The sequence below is a fragment of the Lygodium microphyllum genome, chromosome 5 (genome assembly GCF_053477565.2).
Source record: "Lygodium microphyllum isolate KBCC chromosome 5, Lygodium_microphyllum_v1.1.10, whole genome shotgun sequence".
Taxonomy (NCBI): Eukaryota; Viridiplantae; Streptophyta; class Polypodiopsida; order Schizaeales; family Lygodiaceae; genus Lygodium; species Lygodium microphyllum.
In genome coordinates this window covers 102,243,885-102,259,316 of record NC_141139.1, presented here as the reverse complement: position 1 = coordinate 102,259,316, position 15,432 = coordinate 102,243,885, and the positions used below count along the sequence as shown (strand labels likewise).

Sequence of the window (15,432 nt, the reverse complement as noted above, 5' to 3'; positions counted from 1 at the left end):
CTGTAGAACAGTGGTCGCACAGCATAAAACAGGGCCTTTTCCTGAGTGCGTGCAGAAAACTTCCGCCTTCAAAACAAGCCCCGAAATGGCCTCAAATAAAAAAAACAGGGTCGCCGCGAAGGGCGTCTCAACCTGAGACAATGCACTCTTGCAATTTCCGGCTGTGCTACCTGCAGAGATCTGCTCCCAAAACAGAAAATGAAAGCAACACTGCTCCTCTTACCAGAACACTGCGAGCTTGGCTTGCTTTCTTGAGCTCCTTACCACGAACAAGGCTCTGATACCATGTCAAGATTGTGGGAGAGAAGGAAGGAGTCTCTCTTGAAGCTTTCTTGCTTGCACAATGGGGGAAGACACACAAGGGTGGAGGCTGAAAACAGTTTTCCTCTTCTTAGTTGTGTAAGCCAAAAGAACTCTAGTACAAAGAAATAGAAGAACCCTAGATATGGGTCTCAAACCAAACTCAACTAACTAAGGTGGCATACTAATTGAGCCACAAACTAGAGTAGATAAGGATAGCTATCATGTAGCTATTATTCATGGGCGGTGTACCAACCGCGTCTGCAACTGACAAGTCGGTGACATAAATGCACAACGGTCACCCTGGCGTATCACGAGTGGAGCTCGATATCTCAACAGTTTTTGCATTCCTGATATGTCCCAATATAGTATTATCAATTATTGCAAATAGCCAGTACATCACCTTCTTGTCTTTTGCATTCTACTCTTTCCATGCTTTTAACTCATCTGCAATCGGAGGGATACCCAACTCTGGCTCCTTTTCCTGAGACAAACTCATAAAGGCCCTTTCCAATAAGGAAGTTCATCACATGGAACTTCCATGAAGAGTAGTTGTTCTTGTCGAGCTTCTCAATAATCGGATTTCCACCATTCTCTGCCATTATCACAAACAAGGATACAACACAGCAAGCTAGTCTTCTGCAATCTTTCACAATACGTGCACAGCAATACACCAAGCAACCTTTTTCATTGATTGCTCAATAGTACATGTAATCTGCAACTTGTTTGTAGATAAACCTTATGTTTCCTTCTTGCAAACACCTCAAAAATTACAGATTTGCAATCTGTAACATGTGCACCTACTTTCGGTCAATATAGCCGAAATCACAGTGTACCCTCCTGAAACTGATGTCCTGATGCCAGGAGGTATATTCCACGGTGGATTCCGTGAGGTTTTACGGTGGATTCCGTAAACTTAGATGACCGGGGCTCATACGCAAAGAGGATTCTTTGTGCGAGAAGTTGATGGGGACGCCTGTCCTTTTCGGGCGTTTCATTAATTTAGTGTGTACATGGGTGATTCCATAGCGGGTGATTCCGCAAAATGCATATTAAATTAATAAATGTTTATGAGTTTAGAGTGCGCACTCGTAATAAATTAAGGTTAGGATTTATTTCTAACCAGTTGATTTATTTATGTAGCTGAAGACTGCTAGGTATTCACTTTTGTCGGTTTAATTGTGTTATTTTACTAACGATTGTGAATGCTTCAGTTGATGTGTAGAGATAGCAGCAGTGCGGAGGAAAGCATTGGAGTCTAGCGGGTTTTCGACCTTTGGACTATATTTTGATAGGCGCCATGTCTATATTTTGTTATGTTTATAGAGACATTGATTATTTATTATTATTTTGTATGCGCTTATGCGCCTGGATATATTATTTCTATTTGGATATTGAGATTGGGCATGCCAGACACTATGGGCACCGTCCATTAGCTTTATTTTCTTATTTTTGGTAGAAAGCAAACTCAAAAGCTAAAAGCTTGTCATATTTTTGTAATTGGGCTATTTTTGAGCATAAAGATTGGAAATATACATTAAATACATGCTTTGTGAAGCGCTCACACAAGGCATGGGGGAGATTGAACCCAATTTGTCTCTTGTCTCATGTCGTGCTTGCTTTTACATTGGTTTTTGTGCTAAAAAGTAGAGTACTTTGTTCTTAGGGACCTTTGGCAATTCACCACGTGAGCTACCTGCGTCCGATCTGCGCACCAGTGGTATTAGAGCGGAGCAGAGATCAAGGGCTTCCAATCGCTACCAATCTCGGGCGAAGGCGGAGCTCCAGGAACAAACGGCCTCTACAGTCAATCTCGTCGCGAACCGTCGATACAGGCAGACTTCTGGCGATCAAGAACCCCTATTTCCACTGTCAGATCGCGAAGGACCGGGCTCTGTCGGTGGAGGACCACTCAAACACCTCCTTCATGAAGTCCTGAAGAAACTGTGAGAAAAACTCTTAATCCTATTAATCAAAAGCCTAATCATAAAGCTTAAGAAGCTTATTAAGCTTCCAATCATCAAAACGTCAAATCGTTTGGCAAGAGGAGGGTCCCGAAATTTCCGCGCTGTCAAAAACGGCCCCCCCCCCACGATCAGAAAACGGCGGCCTGTTTCTCTTCTTAAGCTTATTAAGCTTAAGCTTAACTAATTAAGCTTAAGTCCCTCCATACTCTGCAAGTCAGTTAAGCCAAACAAAGTCACCAAACTCCGCGTCCTGCGCATCAGAAGACAAGTTCAGCAAGTCAAGTGGAATTAAGTCCTGCAAGTTCTGCAAGTCGGCCTAAGTCTAGCAAGTCAACAACCCTGCAAGTTTGTTAAGTCTGCAACTCTGCAAGTCAGACTAAATCAGAACTGACTAGTGCTTAAAACTCATAGAAGACTTGTTCGTATGCAAAAACTCAGAACTGGAAAGTTGTTCGCAGCAAGCTGTTTTACCTATCTACAAGTTCGTTGAAGTACTTTCAGCAAACGGAGACAGAAATATTTCAGAATTTCTGAAAATTGAAGAAGAAAATACCCAAAAATACATAGCCTTGTAACCCCAAATTTGAGCTACGCTCATCCCGCTAACTGATTTTGAGTGAGAAAGGTTTGTTGAGTTTTACAGGATGACTACCCCACATATGGATGATCCTATGGCTGAAGACGACCTACCCGAGCCTACCATGGAACAAAAGCTGGATCTTATCATGTTACAATTGGACGAAGAGCGAAGAGCTAGGCAAGCCTTGCAAGCGCAATTGACAAAGCTACAAGGAGCGTCCACTGATAAAGAAGAACCTCAAGCTGAAGATCTGATTCACCGTACCATCGACGCCACTCTTGAAGCACAAACCATTCGCAAGGAATCCAAGATAAGTAAACGAAGTTTCAAGTTTCGCACTTTCAATGGCATAAGAGAAGGAAAGACTGTTTTATCATTCATTAGCCAGTTTGATGACTATTTCCATGAGGAAACTTATCCTGAGAAAGATAAAATCAAGTGTGTTACTAATCATCTGATAGATAGAGCATCACTTTGGTGGACTGTCGTCCGCAAGAGTATAGAATGTCCTGCTACATGGGAAGATTTTAAGAAGAAGTTCATGCAAAATTTCCTTCCACCGCAATTTCATGAGAAGGCTATCAAGCAATGGGATTTACTTCAACAGCGCGATCGTGAGCCTATTCCACAGTATACAGAGCGTTTTTGGAATGCACTCCTACAGCTACGCATGCTTGAAGACGTACCAGAGACGACACATAAGCGGAAGTACATGTCTGGACTTCTTGGACATTACTACGCTGAGGTGAATATGTTCAAGCCTGCTACCCTTGAAGATGCCATCTCTTTAGCTCACGACACTGAAGATAAGTTACGTGGAAGAGATCGACGACCACAGCCATTCCAAGCAAACGGTAATTATGGATCTAAACAATTCAATTCCAATTTCAGAAGGTTTAATCCAGGTCGTTTTTCATCACCATCTTTCCGCAAGAATTGGCCTAAACCACCTGCATTACCATCCACTGTCAATCCAAATCCTAAGCCTATCCAACAAGCAAATCCAAATATACCCAGACTCCCAGCCATTGCAAATAATGTGACCAAAGCCAAGCCCATCGTATGCTACAAGTGCCACCAGCCAGGGCATCTCGCAGCAAATTGTCATTCAAAGAAGCCATCAGCACATATCAACTATCTTGGAGCTATGGACGAAGAAGAGCATGAGGATATGCCGGATTTCACTGAAGAAGAAGATGATCCTACTACTACTTCCGACACTTTACCAGGTATGCCTACTTTACATTCATTGTTGACTATGAAATGTATAGTGCATGGAAAAGAAAGAATTATATTGCATGATGACGGTAGTACGCATGATTTTATTTCAGCAAAATTGGTAAAGGAATTGAAATTGCATACAGTACCTACGCATTATCGCATAAAAGCTGCATTTTTAGACACTAGGTACAATGGCACACAAGAAGTTTAAGATTTAGAAATTCAAATTGGTCCATATATTGAAAGAAGAAATTTCTTAGTTGTCCCATTACAGTCTAGCGACATTATTCTAGGAATGCCATGGAGACACCAACATAATCCCAATATAGATTATTCCACACACACAATGAATATAAATTTTCAAGGAAAATCTATTACATTATTTGGTATGCATGCATCTCATATGTTTCCACTGCTTTCGCATACTCAAGCAAAACGTGCACTACGCAAGAACACTAAATCATATCTCATTTGGGTGAATGAATTGCACGCAAAAGAAACTCATATGCACCCTAGGCATAAGGAATTTCTTGCATATTTTAAGGATTGTTTTGCAGAAGACCTACCACCAGGTTTACCTCCATCACGTCCAGAAGATCATAAGATTGACCTAATACCTGGCACACAACCACCTTGCAAAGCCCCATATAGGCACAATCAAATAGAGCAAAAAGAAATTCAGAGTCAAGTAGAAGAATTACTAAATAGAGGTTTAATTCGACCTAGCAGTTCCCCATTCGGTGCACCTGTGCTCTTAGTCAAGAAAAAGAATAATACCTATCGTATGTGTATTGACTACCGAGCATTAAATAAGATCACTGTAAAGAATAGGTATCCTATACCTAGAGTTGATGACCTTATGGACAAACTGCAAGGATCTTCTATATTTAGTAAAATTGACCTTAAATCTGGATATCATCAGGTGAGGTTAGATAGATCTGACATATTTAAGACTGCATTCAGGACACAGTTTGGCCATTACGAATTCTTAGTTATGCCATTCGGATTAACTAATGCACCTGCCACTTTCAGTAGAATGATGAACCGTATTTTTCTAAAATATCAATATTGTGTGATTGTTTTCTTTGATGATATTTTAGTGTTCAGTCAAAGTGAAAAAGAGCATTATGAGCATTTATCATTAGTTTTTCAATTACTGAAAGAAAATCAATTGTTTGCAAATCCTGACAAGAGTGAATTCTTTAAGACAGAAATAGAATATCTAGGTCATATTGTATCAAAAGAAGAAATAAAAGTTGATCCTAAGAAAATTGACGCAATATTGCATTGGCCTATTCCTAAAAATGTACATGAATTACGCTCATTCCTTGGTCTTGCTAGTTTCTATAGGAAGTTTGTACGTAATTTCTCATTACTTGCTTTACCACTGACCAAACTTCTTAAGAAAGGCATTGTTTATCAATGGACTGAAAACCAGCAGAAATCCTTTGATTTACTTAAACGTGCATTGACCAATGCCCCTGTTCTACAATTGCCTGACTTTAACAGACCATTCTTTTTAGTTGTGACCGATGCTAGCGGATCAGGAATAGGAGCCGTGCTAATGCAAGACAACCATCCAATAGCATATTCTAGTTCTAAGCTAAAACCCTCTGAGCTTAAATATTCCACTTATGACAAGGAACTCTTAGCAGTTGTACAAGCATTAAAACAATGGAAGCATTATTTAATGGGTTCAGAATTCATGATAAAGACCGACCAGCAAAGCATTAGACATCTACTTAGCTAACCCCAAATTTCTGACCGCCATATCAAATGGGCTTCATTCATTCAAAGTTTCCATCCTATCATTCAATACCAATCTGGAAAAGAAAATGTAGTTGCTGATGCATTGAGTAGAAGACCTGCAATTCATAACATTTCTATCATATCTTTTGATTCTTTGATTGCTATGAAAGACACATATCACCAGGATATTACTTTTATTTCTGATTGGCAAAAATTAGTTCAAAATAATTTCATTCCTGTTGATTCATTGTCATATAATGATGGATTCATGTTCTTTGAAAAGAGACTGTGTGTTACTATTCCATTCCGATCTTTTGTTTTAAATGAAATTCATTGTCCCCCATATCAAGGTCATAGAGGTATCATTTCTACATTACGCATGTTAACTGAAGATTTTTATTGGCCGCATATGGATGCAGATGTGTCTAATTTTGTTTCTGAATGTTTGATTTGTCAAAGAATTAAAAGACATAATGGTAAACAGTATGGATTATTAATGCCTTTATCTATTCCATCTAAACCTTGGGAACATATATCTATGGATTTCATTACTGGCTTACCAAATACTAAATCTAACCATGACATGATTTGGACAATTGTAGATAGATTTAGTAAGCAAGCATATTTCATTACATGTAAGAAAACTTTAACAGCATCACAAGCAGCACAGTTATTTTTGAAAACTATTTTTACTAACCATGGATTGCCGAAAGTGATTATTTCAGATAGAGATTCTAGATTTTGTAATAATTTCTGGATTACACTGTTTGCAAATCTAGGCACAAAGATTGATTTCTCATCTGCATTTCATCCAGAAACAAATGGACAAACAGAAGCCACAAATAGCACTATTCTAGATCTTTTACGTGCATACACTATCTCTAAACCTCAGACATGGGATACTCATTTACATTTATTACAGTTTGCTTACAATAATACACCGCACACATCTACAAAGAAAGCACCTTTTGAAGTTATTTATGGACATAGATTATCTACACCTGTTGCCTCTTTGTCTAATAGAATACAAAGTGCCGATGATATTGCTGTTATGCATAACACTATTTTTGATGAAGTAAAGGATATGATTGCTAAAGCCCAACAATCATATACCAAACAAGCCAACAAGAAAAGACAAGCCATGAATTTCAAAGTTGATGATTATGTTTGGCTTAGAATAGAAAAGCGTAGACTGCAAAGTGTAGATAGACATCCAGTTGTCAAATTAGCCCCTAGATTCTACGGACCATTTAGAATCATTCATAAGATTAATGACAATGCATTCAAGTTAGAACTGCCATCACATTGGAAAATTCATAATACATTTCATATTAGTTTATTGAGACCATTTAGAGGACAATTACCTATCCACCCTGTCTATGAAAACCCACCTTTACTAGAAGAAGAGACTGAAATACTTGAACCAGAAGCCATCATAGACACTGACTACATGACCACTAGAACTGGCCGAAGGTATTCTAGATATCTAGTGAAATTTAAGAACCATCCTGTAGAGGAAGCACAATGGATGCACGCTAGAGACCTAAATGCTTTCCCCACTCTGTTAGCTCCACATTGAGCTAATAGCAATTGAGGTCAATTGCTATCCCACCCCGGGGGTATGATGCCAGGAGGCATATTCCACGGTGGATTCCGTAAACTTAGATGAGCGGGGCTCATACGCAAAGAGGATTCTTTGTGCGAGAAGTTGATGGGGACGCCTGTCCTTTTCGGGCGTTTCATTAATTTAGTGTGTACATGGGTGATTCCATAGCGGGTGATTCCGCAAAATGCATATTAAATTAATAAACGTTTATGAGTTTAGAGTGCGCACTCGTAATAAATTAAGGTTAGGATTTATTTCTAACCAGTTGATTTATTTATGTAGCTGAAGACTGCTAGGTATTCACTTTTGTCGGTTTAATTGTGTTATTTTACTAACGATTGTGAATGCTTCAGTTGATGTGTAGAGATAGCAGCAGTGCGGAGGAAAGCATTGGAGTCTAGCGGGTTTTCGACCTTTGGACTATATTTTGATAGGCGCCATGCCTATATTTTGTTATGTTTATAGAGACATTGATTATTTATTATTATTTTGTATGCGCTTATGCGCCTGGATATATTATTTCTATTTGGATATTGAGATTGGGAGTGCCAGACACTATGGGCACCGTCCATTAGCTTTATTTTCTTATTTTTGGTAGAAAGCAAACTCAAAAGCTAAAAGCTTGTCATATTTTTGTAATTGGGCTATTTTTGAGCATAAAGATTGGAAATATACATTAAATACATGCTTTGTGAAGCGCTCACACAAGGCATGGGGGAGATTGAACCCAATTTGTCTCTTGTCTCATGTCGTGCTTGCTTTTACATTGGTTTTTGTGCTAAAAAGTAGAGTACTTTGTTCTTGGGGACCTTTGGCAATTCACCACGTGAGCTACCTGCGTCCGATCTGCGCACCAGTAAGGATGCCCCTCCCCATGATAACAAAAAAAATGTTACCCCTAAAGACTGGGAGACTAATAACAGAGGTAAGAAGAAGAACCACAAGCCATCAATCAAGAAGCTTGCCATGCAACCTTTGGTGGATCACAATCATTGTGCTTCATTGGATGGCCATGAAATGTTGGACAAACCGGTTGCATACTGAGGAGAAGGCGATGCTCTCTCCAAGACTCAAGTTTTGTACATGCAATGTTTGAGGTTTGTCCTTTGACATGAGTAAGCAAGTTTCTTATGGGATTATCAGGAGGTATAAGCTGCACGTCCTAGCTCTGCAAGAAACTAAGCTGGACCAGGAAGATTGTAGGGACTTTTGCATTACAAATTACGTCACCTTTTATGATGTAGCTACATGGGGCAAGGGAGGAACGTTGTTGCTTTGTTAAGTAAGATCTGTGCCCGAGTGAAATTTTGATGGCTAGTGATGGCAGTTTTGTTGGCGTTCAAGTTAAGTGGAGTGGGGGACCTTTTATGGTTTGCTCTATCTATGCTACGAAATGTTCATCTCTGAGAGAAAAGCAATGGGAAATGCTCAAGCATTGCTTGACAGAGAAAATCGCCATCATCGGTGGTGATTGGAACATGACCCTAAGAAGCTCTGATCGCTTGCATGGCCTTGGAAAAATGCTAATTGAAGAGCGAGAAGCTTGGATGATGCTCGAAACTTCATGTGAATTGGAGGATCTAGCACTATTGGAATGCAAGGAGGGATCTCCAAATTTTACATGGCATAATAGGCATATTGGTAGCACATGGAGAGGATCCCGTCTTGATAGGCTTTACTCTACTCGGGGTGCTTGGTGGCTGGGAGGGGGAGTCATATGTAGGCTTCTTGAGGAGGTTGTTGCCTTTGATCACGTGCTTGTGCTTGCCACATTCAAGCTGGTTCTCCTTGGTAAATCTTCAAATGGCCCCCCCTTTTTGGTTCAATGTTTCTTTTTTGAGTGACAAAGGATTTCATGACAAATTGATTGGTGTTTGGGAAGAGGCTAGGGACCCCTTTGTCACCCCTGAAGTGCATTGGATGAAATCTCAAAAAGCCATCGCAGATATTGCAAAGGAATATGGCAAACATAAAGCGTCTCAGAGAAGACTTAATATTGAGCATATTGGCAAAGTCCGGGCCTCTCTTCTCTCTTCCTTGGCACTCAATCCAGAAGATCAAGTGCTGCAAGTGTGTCTCAAGGACTTGGAATTGTACGTCAAATTGATGGAAGAGGATGCCCTTGGTGATGGCCCTAATGAATTCTTCTTCTCCGAACTGAATGTGAAGCAAAAAAAGGAGATTATTGCATGCATAGAAAATCAGCAGGGTGACTTAGTCTTTGATGAGTTTGCTATTGCCAAGGTCTTTAAAGACTATTTGTCAGCAATCGTGGGTACCGAGCCTCCCACCCCACCTAATTATGCCAACAAATTGGAGAACTTCTTGCATGATGTAGTTAATCAAATTGGTAGTGTGCATGCATTGTTGTTGGATAGACCCTTTACTTTGGCAAAGCTGGAAGAGGTTGTTTTCTCCATGGAATGACGGAAATGTCTCAAGCCAGAGGGCCTTTCTACCAAAGTGTTTCATACATTATGGCCTTGAGTCACATACCCAAATAATTAAGCTCATACCCAAGTCACATGACATGAATAAGCCTACAAGCTGGAGACCTTTAACAATGCACAATTTTTCTTATAAGATCTTGGCCAAGGCTTTAGCTCTGCGCATCAAACACCTCTTCGTTGAGGTGATTCATAAAAGACAGTATGGTTTTGTACATGGTAGAAGAATTCATGATGTGGTTCTCAATCTCATCATCTCCATGGATTATGCCTTAGCATACAAAAGGATTTTGTGCTTATCAATATGGATTGGGATATAGCCTATGACAGGGTCAGTTGGTCTTTCATCATTGGAGTCCTATCTGCCATGAAATTTGGCCCTATTTTCATCAATATGGTGGCTGCTCTATTTAGCAATGCTTCTGCAGTCATTAATATTAATGGCACCTTCATTACTCCTTTTGATCTGAAATGCTCCATCAGGTAGGGCTGTCCATTAGCCCCATTTCTCTTTGCTTTGCTTACTGATCCTTTGCTAAAGAAGATTGATCAAGCTTACAATCTGGTGCCATTAAAAGCCTTTCAACCCGACAAATCACAGATGGCTGTCCAGTTTTCTGTAGATGATAATGCCTCTATTGTTGAGGCTGGAAGGGAGTCAATGTGTAAGTTACTAGAGATCTACTCTGAGCTCTTCAAGCTATCAACCTCATAGGTTAACATGAGGAAAACTAAATTTTTTGTCCTCTCCTGGCAGGAACCTAAGCCATGGATCGAGTAGTTGAGCTTCAAAATAGTTAAGCCTGGAGAAATTCTGAGATATTTAGGAGTCCCCATTGGGGTTGGGGTCACTTTCAATCAGCATTTCTCTTGGCTTTTATGCAGGTTCTAGGAAAAATAAAAAAAATGGATGGATGCCCCCCTACTCCTTTGCAGGTATGTTGACAATTACCAGGAGCATTTTGACATCCGCTATTATTTATGTAGGGTCTATTCTCGCATTTAGCTCGACATCCTGGGCAAAAGTGGAGAAGTTATTGAGAGCTTTCTTTTGGTCCTATAAGGGCAACAGATCACAAGCGCACATCACTTGGCATGACCTCACAGAGGACATAAAAAATGGTGGAGCTGGCGAGCCGGGATTGAGAGCTTGGAAACCAAGACCCTGTCCTTATGCTTTGCACTATTAAAAAGGCTAGAAAACAATCAGCCTTGGGCTATAATTATCCATCACTAGATCACAACAGCCAACCTCAAAGGGACACAATGGACTAAAATCTCTTGGCTAGATGTCTTGTCTTGCCCTCACTTAAAGGTCAGAATATCACATTCTGATGTTGCCCAAGCTTTGATTTCCATGTGGCAGAAGGTACTTTCTGGAGCTCAATGGGTATCAAGAGGTTACAGGTAGGGTGATCCACTTAGGCACCTATCCATAGGCACTCTAAATTGGCCAAGAGGTTTCATGATAAAGGGCTAGCTGTTTGGAAGGATGTCTAGTGTGAGCAAGACGGTCAGTGGCATCAACTGGATAGGCTAGCTGACATCTACAAGTTGAATACCAGAGAGAGAGGCTGGCTTGCATTATTTTGAGTCAAGTTAAAGAAGGCTAGCCTACCTCCATAGTAGGGAAGGATGATTCTATCCTGAAAGACCTTCGCAGCCCATCTGGAAAGCGCATTATCCACTACAAATCTGCACAAGATTTGAGAGCATCATCTCTAGCTATTCCCATGAATTTACAAGTGGAGGACTGAATATCCTATGGCCCAGGTACATGTGTGGAAGAGGAGGATGAGAAGAATTGGGGGTGCTACCCCTTCCTTCAGATTGAATTCTTTTAGGTGGCGGCTTGCTTTGAAGAAACTTCCCTTGTGGGCATGTCTCGCCAAGAGGATGAATGTTTCTCCACTGTGTTCATGTGGTAGATCTCTAGAATCAGAAAAGCATCTATTTTGGGATTGTCCTTTTGTATCTCCGATTTGGAGGAAGGTCAAACAGTGGTTAAAAGGGGCAAATCTGGTAGGCACACTTAGTATGTCAACTGTCTTTTTTGTAGATCGAGGGGGGTTGGACGAAAGCTCTTGGAAACTAATCAGCTTGGTCTTCACGGTTGTAATCAAGTTCATATGGTACAAGAGGAACTCTGTTCTGTTTAGACCCCAAGACAGGGTTAGTTAACCTTGACTCTCTCTTAGCTCATCTCAAGTCTAAGATATTAGATGTTCTCTGGTCCTTGAAATCCAAACATTGGACTTTCACACTTTTTCATAAGAAACCGAGTTCTATGGCCTAAATGGCCACGCTGCATCCTAAAGGTGCTATAATTATCTTTACCTTTTGCTATTATATATCTCGCATTACAAAAAAAAGTCGAAAAGTATGTTTGAAGAAGAATGGTAATCGTATTTAACTGCTGTATTTGGTGGAAAAGTAGTTTTCAAGAAGAATGGCATGCGTGTATATTATTTACATCTACATGGAAAGCACATGGATGAGCAACCCTTCGGGTTTCGCATCATGAGGATCCAGCTTCCACATGAGGTAGCCGAGGGAACATTCATTGTGTAGAGAAGCCCAAAGAGCGGACGGGACGAAAGCCCAAGGTATGGAACAAGAGTGTGCGGCTCTAGCACTGTAGACATGGGAGAATACAGAATAGGATGAGGGATCCTACCCACCGCACGGCTTGCCTAAGCATCAGCGGGTGGCCTGGTTTCACCGACTGCAGAGGGCCACCACTTCTGCAGGCTATTGGCCGGCGCGGGCGAAGACTAAATTATGCATAAAGGGGATCCGCTGCTCCTGGCGACCCAACTTGAGGAGGCGCGTTGTATTAAGCGGTCCTCAGAACTGCTCGCCGGCGAAGGTCTGGCCGAATTGCCAGCTGGCGGGCGCTACGTCGTAGGAAGTGAGGGTGCGGCCGTCGCTGGTGGTGACCTGAAAGGACAGGCTCTGACCGTCCAGGTTAGCGTTGCTTTGCCAGTTCTGGCCCCAGTTGCGGGTCATGGGCTGCCAGCCGGTGCGGGAGCCCTTGATGGACGCTCTCACGTCGCCCGCGCCTCCCATGTTGGTAACGAGGACGAGGTTGAAGTAGGAGTGGCCATTGAGCGTGAAGTGGATGCCGCTGGTTTTCGCGCAGGGCACCTTGCAGAATTGAAGACGGAGATACATTATTATGGCCTTTCAGGAGTAGCTTGTTATGTGTACTAGTAAGTAGTAAATGCTTGCCATGCTAGGCCGGTGCCCTGCAATTAAATATAGCTGACGCCTAGAGCAGCTGGCCTGATTTGTTGTAATAATTACCTCTGTAGAGCACTGGCACGATGCCTCCCTTGTAGACCCCGATCTTCTCAAAGGCCGGCTGGGCCATGTCAAAGTGTTGAAGAGGGGGATCGCACCATCCGTCGTCGGTGTTGGACAGTTCTAGGTTGGGAGGGCAGAAATTGGTGGCCGTGACCACCACAGACGATGATCCGCCAAGGCACCATTTGGGGTCCGCCTGGGCATCGCACCTGATCTCGAAGCAGGCACCGCAGCTCAGCCGGAGGAGTAGAGGTCGCCGTAGCCGCAAGCGCCGCCTGTCGTCAAAATGTCATCATGTGTGTCCGATTTTAATATAGCTTTTACTACGTGCAATCCATGTCGATCCACATGGAGTAATCAAATAGATCACATAATACTTATTCAATCAATCCACTGGCGTCTCAATTTATAAATTGTGCACAGTTGTGTTGAGATTAATTTAGTAGCCACCTACCCATTGTGCCCGAGGCGTCGCTTCCGCCATAGAAGGTGGCAGGGGCGCTGCTCTACCCGCTCTCCTCGGAGCTCCCTCCGCCGTAGTAGGATGCACGCATGGCCACCAAGACATAGATGCAGTAACTAGACACTCCCCATATAATAGGCCGGAACGCATGCACAGTGGCAGCCATGATCTGTTTAGAACAAGGATGTTCTTGATACTCTCAGCAGCTATCGCAAGACAGGCAGCTCCTATAGGCCTGCACTAGATTCGAGGATGCTGCGCCAGGTGCAATGGCAAGCTCTAAACCTGAGCCGATGTTATATACCTATAGCGACGTCGTCGTTGGCAGAGAGAGAATGTAATCAGGGCCCCTCGTAGGTAGTAAGCCAGGGGCCCTTGATGAATGAGATTGGGATGAGACATGCGGGTACTGCGAGGCTGCATGTGGTCGCAAGAGGTTTCTGGGACCCCTTTGTCAAACTGATTGGATGACATACGCCTGCTATCCGAACGTGCTCGCTCATTGGAGCCTGGAGGCACTGCATGTTCGAGTACTGTTGCTGCTCCCCGGGTCCCGCCCCTCTCTCTTTCCCTCACCACTACCACGTAAAAATTGTCCTTCTTCTTCTTGTCTCTCTCTCCAAACCAACGACCGCCACAGCTTTCCCACATCCAAACTCATGTTATAACTTATGCCTATTAGGCCTACGCCTCTACTATGGCTACAGCATACCGATAGGCTGTTATAACTAGGCCTTCTTCACATCGCGATTCGCCTCTTGCTAGTCACAATCGAGGGAGTTCGTGACCGAATGCATTCAACGTCTCAACACATGAGTTACCCACTCCATCCTAAAGGACCAAAGGGGTTTTTTATAATGTGATTTCATTATAATGGTAAAGAGTGCAGTAGATTATGCCCATCTACCCTGGCCAAAGAATCTCTAGCTCTTCTTAGAGTCTTCTAGCTCCTTGTAAGCCTCTTGTGAACTAAGGCCTAGCCTGTTTCATTATTCGCCAATGAGTTTTCGCAGGCAATGCAAGGAAAGGCAAAGCACCCAGAACCCACCCCGCCCCCCCCCCCCCCCCCCCGCAACACACACACAAGACAACTACTTAAGGGGGACAACTTCTCATTCTCCCTCCTAGTTGCACAAGATTGTTCTTGGCATCCTCTTTTTACATCCATTGCCAACATCAATAGACATGAGATGGAAATGCTACTCAGGGTTGCAAACAGTTGGTTAGCCTATAGTAAACATCTCCCTATAGAGCACACTTGAATTAAATACTATGAAACCTATTTCCTTTAGGCTTGGCATACATTGTACGTGCCAACCCACAATCATTGTGCACATGCATTCGAGAAACATTTTATAATCTACAAGATTCTACAAAGGAACCCCTCAATAACAACCCCTCTAGTTCTCATGGAAATGAGTGCATAACGCTAGAAATTGCAAACTCTCATCTATCCATCATTGCTATCACTCCAAAAAGGGGGAAAGTGCTTACTACCTTGTTGAAAGTACAAAACCTATGTTGGTTGTACTTACTATCCTGTTGGTTGTCAATAAAATCCCATACGATTTTCCATTCTTACCTTGGAACCTAATTCACTTGTGTAACAAACAGTGTCTTTGTCCTCTCCATCATGAGTCCACACTTCTCCTTCCATCCACCATAACTCACTGCCATGTCCGAGATCCTACTCATTCTGACAACCTTAGTCTATTCTAAATAGGAAGAAGATCATGAATCCCAGCTTCTCATTGTCCTTGAGACAATGAGAGCACACAAGCTTTATGCTAAGA

General features: G+C 42.2%; 1 long non-coding RNA gene across 1 annotated transcript; it reads right to left on the bottom strand.

Moving 5' to 3' along the window:
- Positions 1 to 12,879: 12,879 nt before the first annotated feature.
- On the bottom strand, positions 12,880 to 14,079 carry LOC148036212 (uncharacterized). Its single transcript, XR_015691012.1, has 3 exons — positions 13,631 to 14,079; positions 13,177 to 13,451; positions 12,880 to 13,017 (listed from the first exon to the last, which is right to left on the bottom strand). It is a non-coding gene; the product is annotated as an uncharacterized LOC148036212 (long non-coding RNA).
- Positions 14,080 to 15,432: the final 1,353 nt, after the last annotated feature.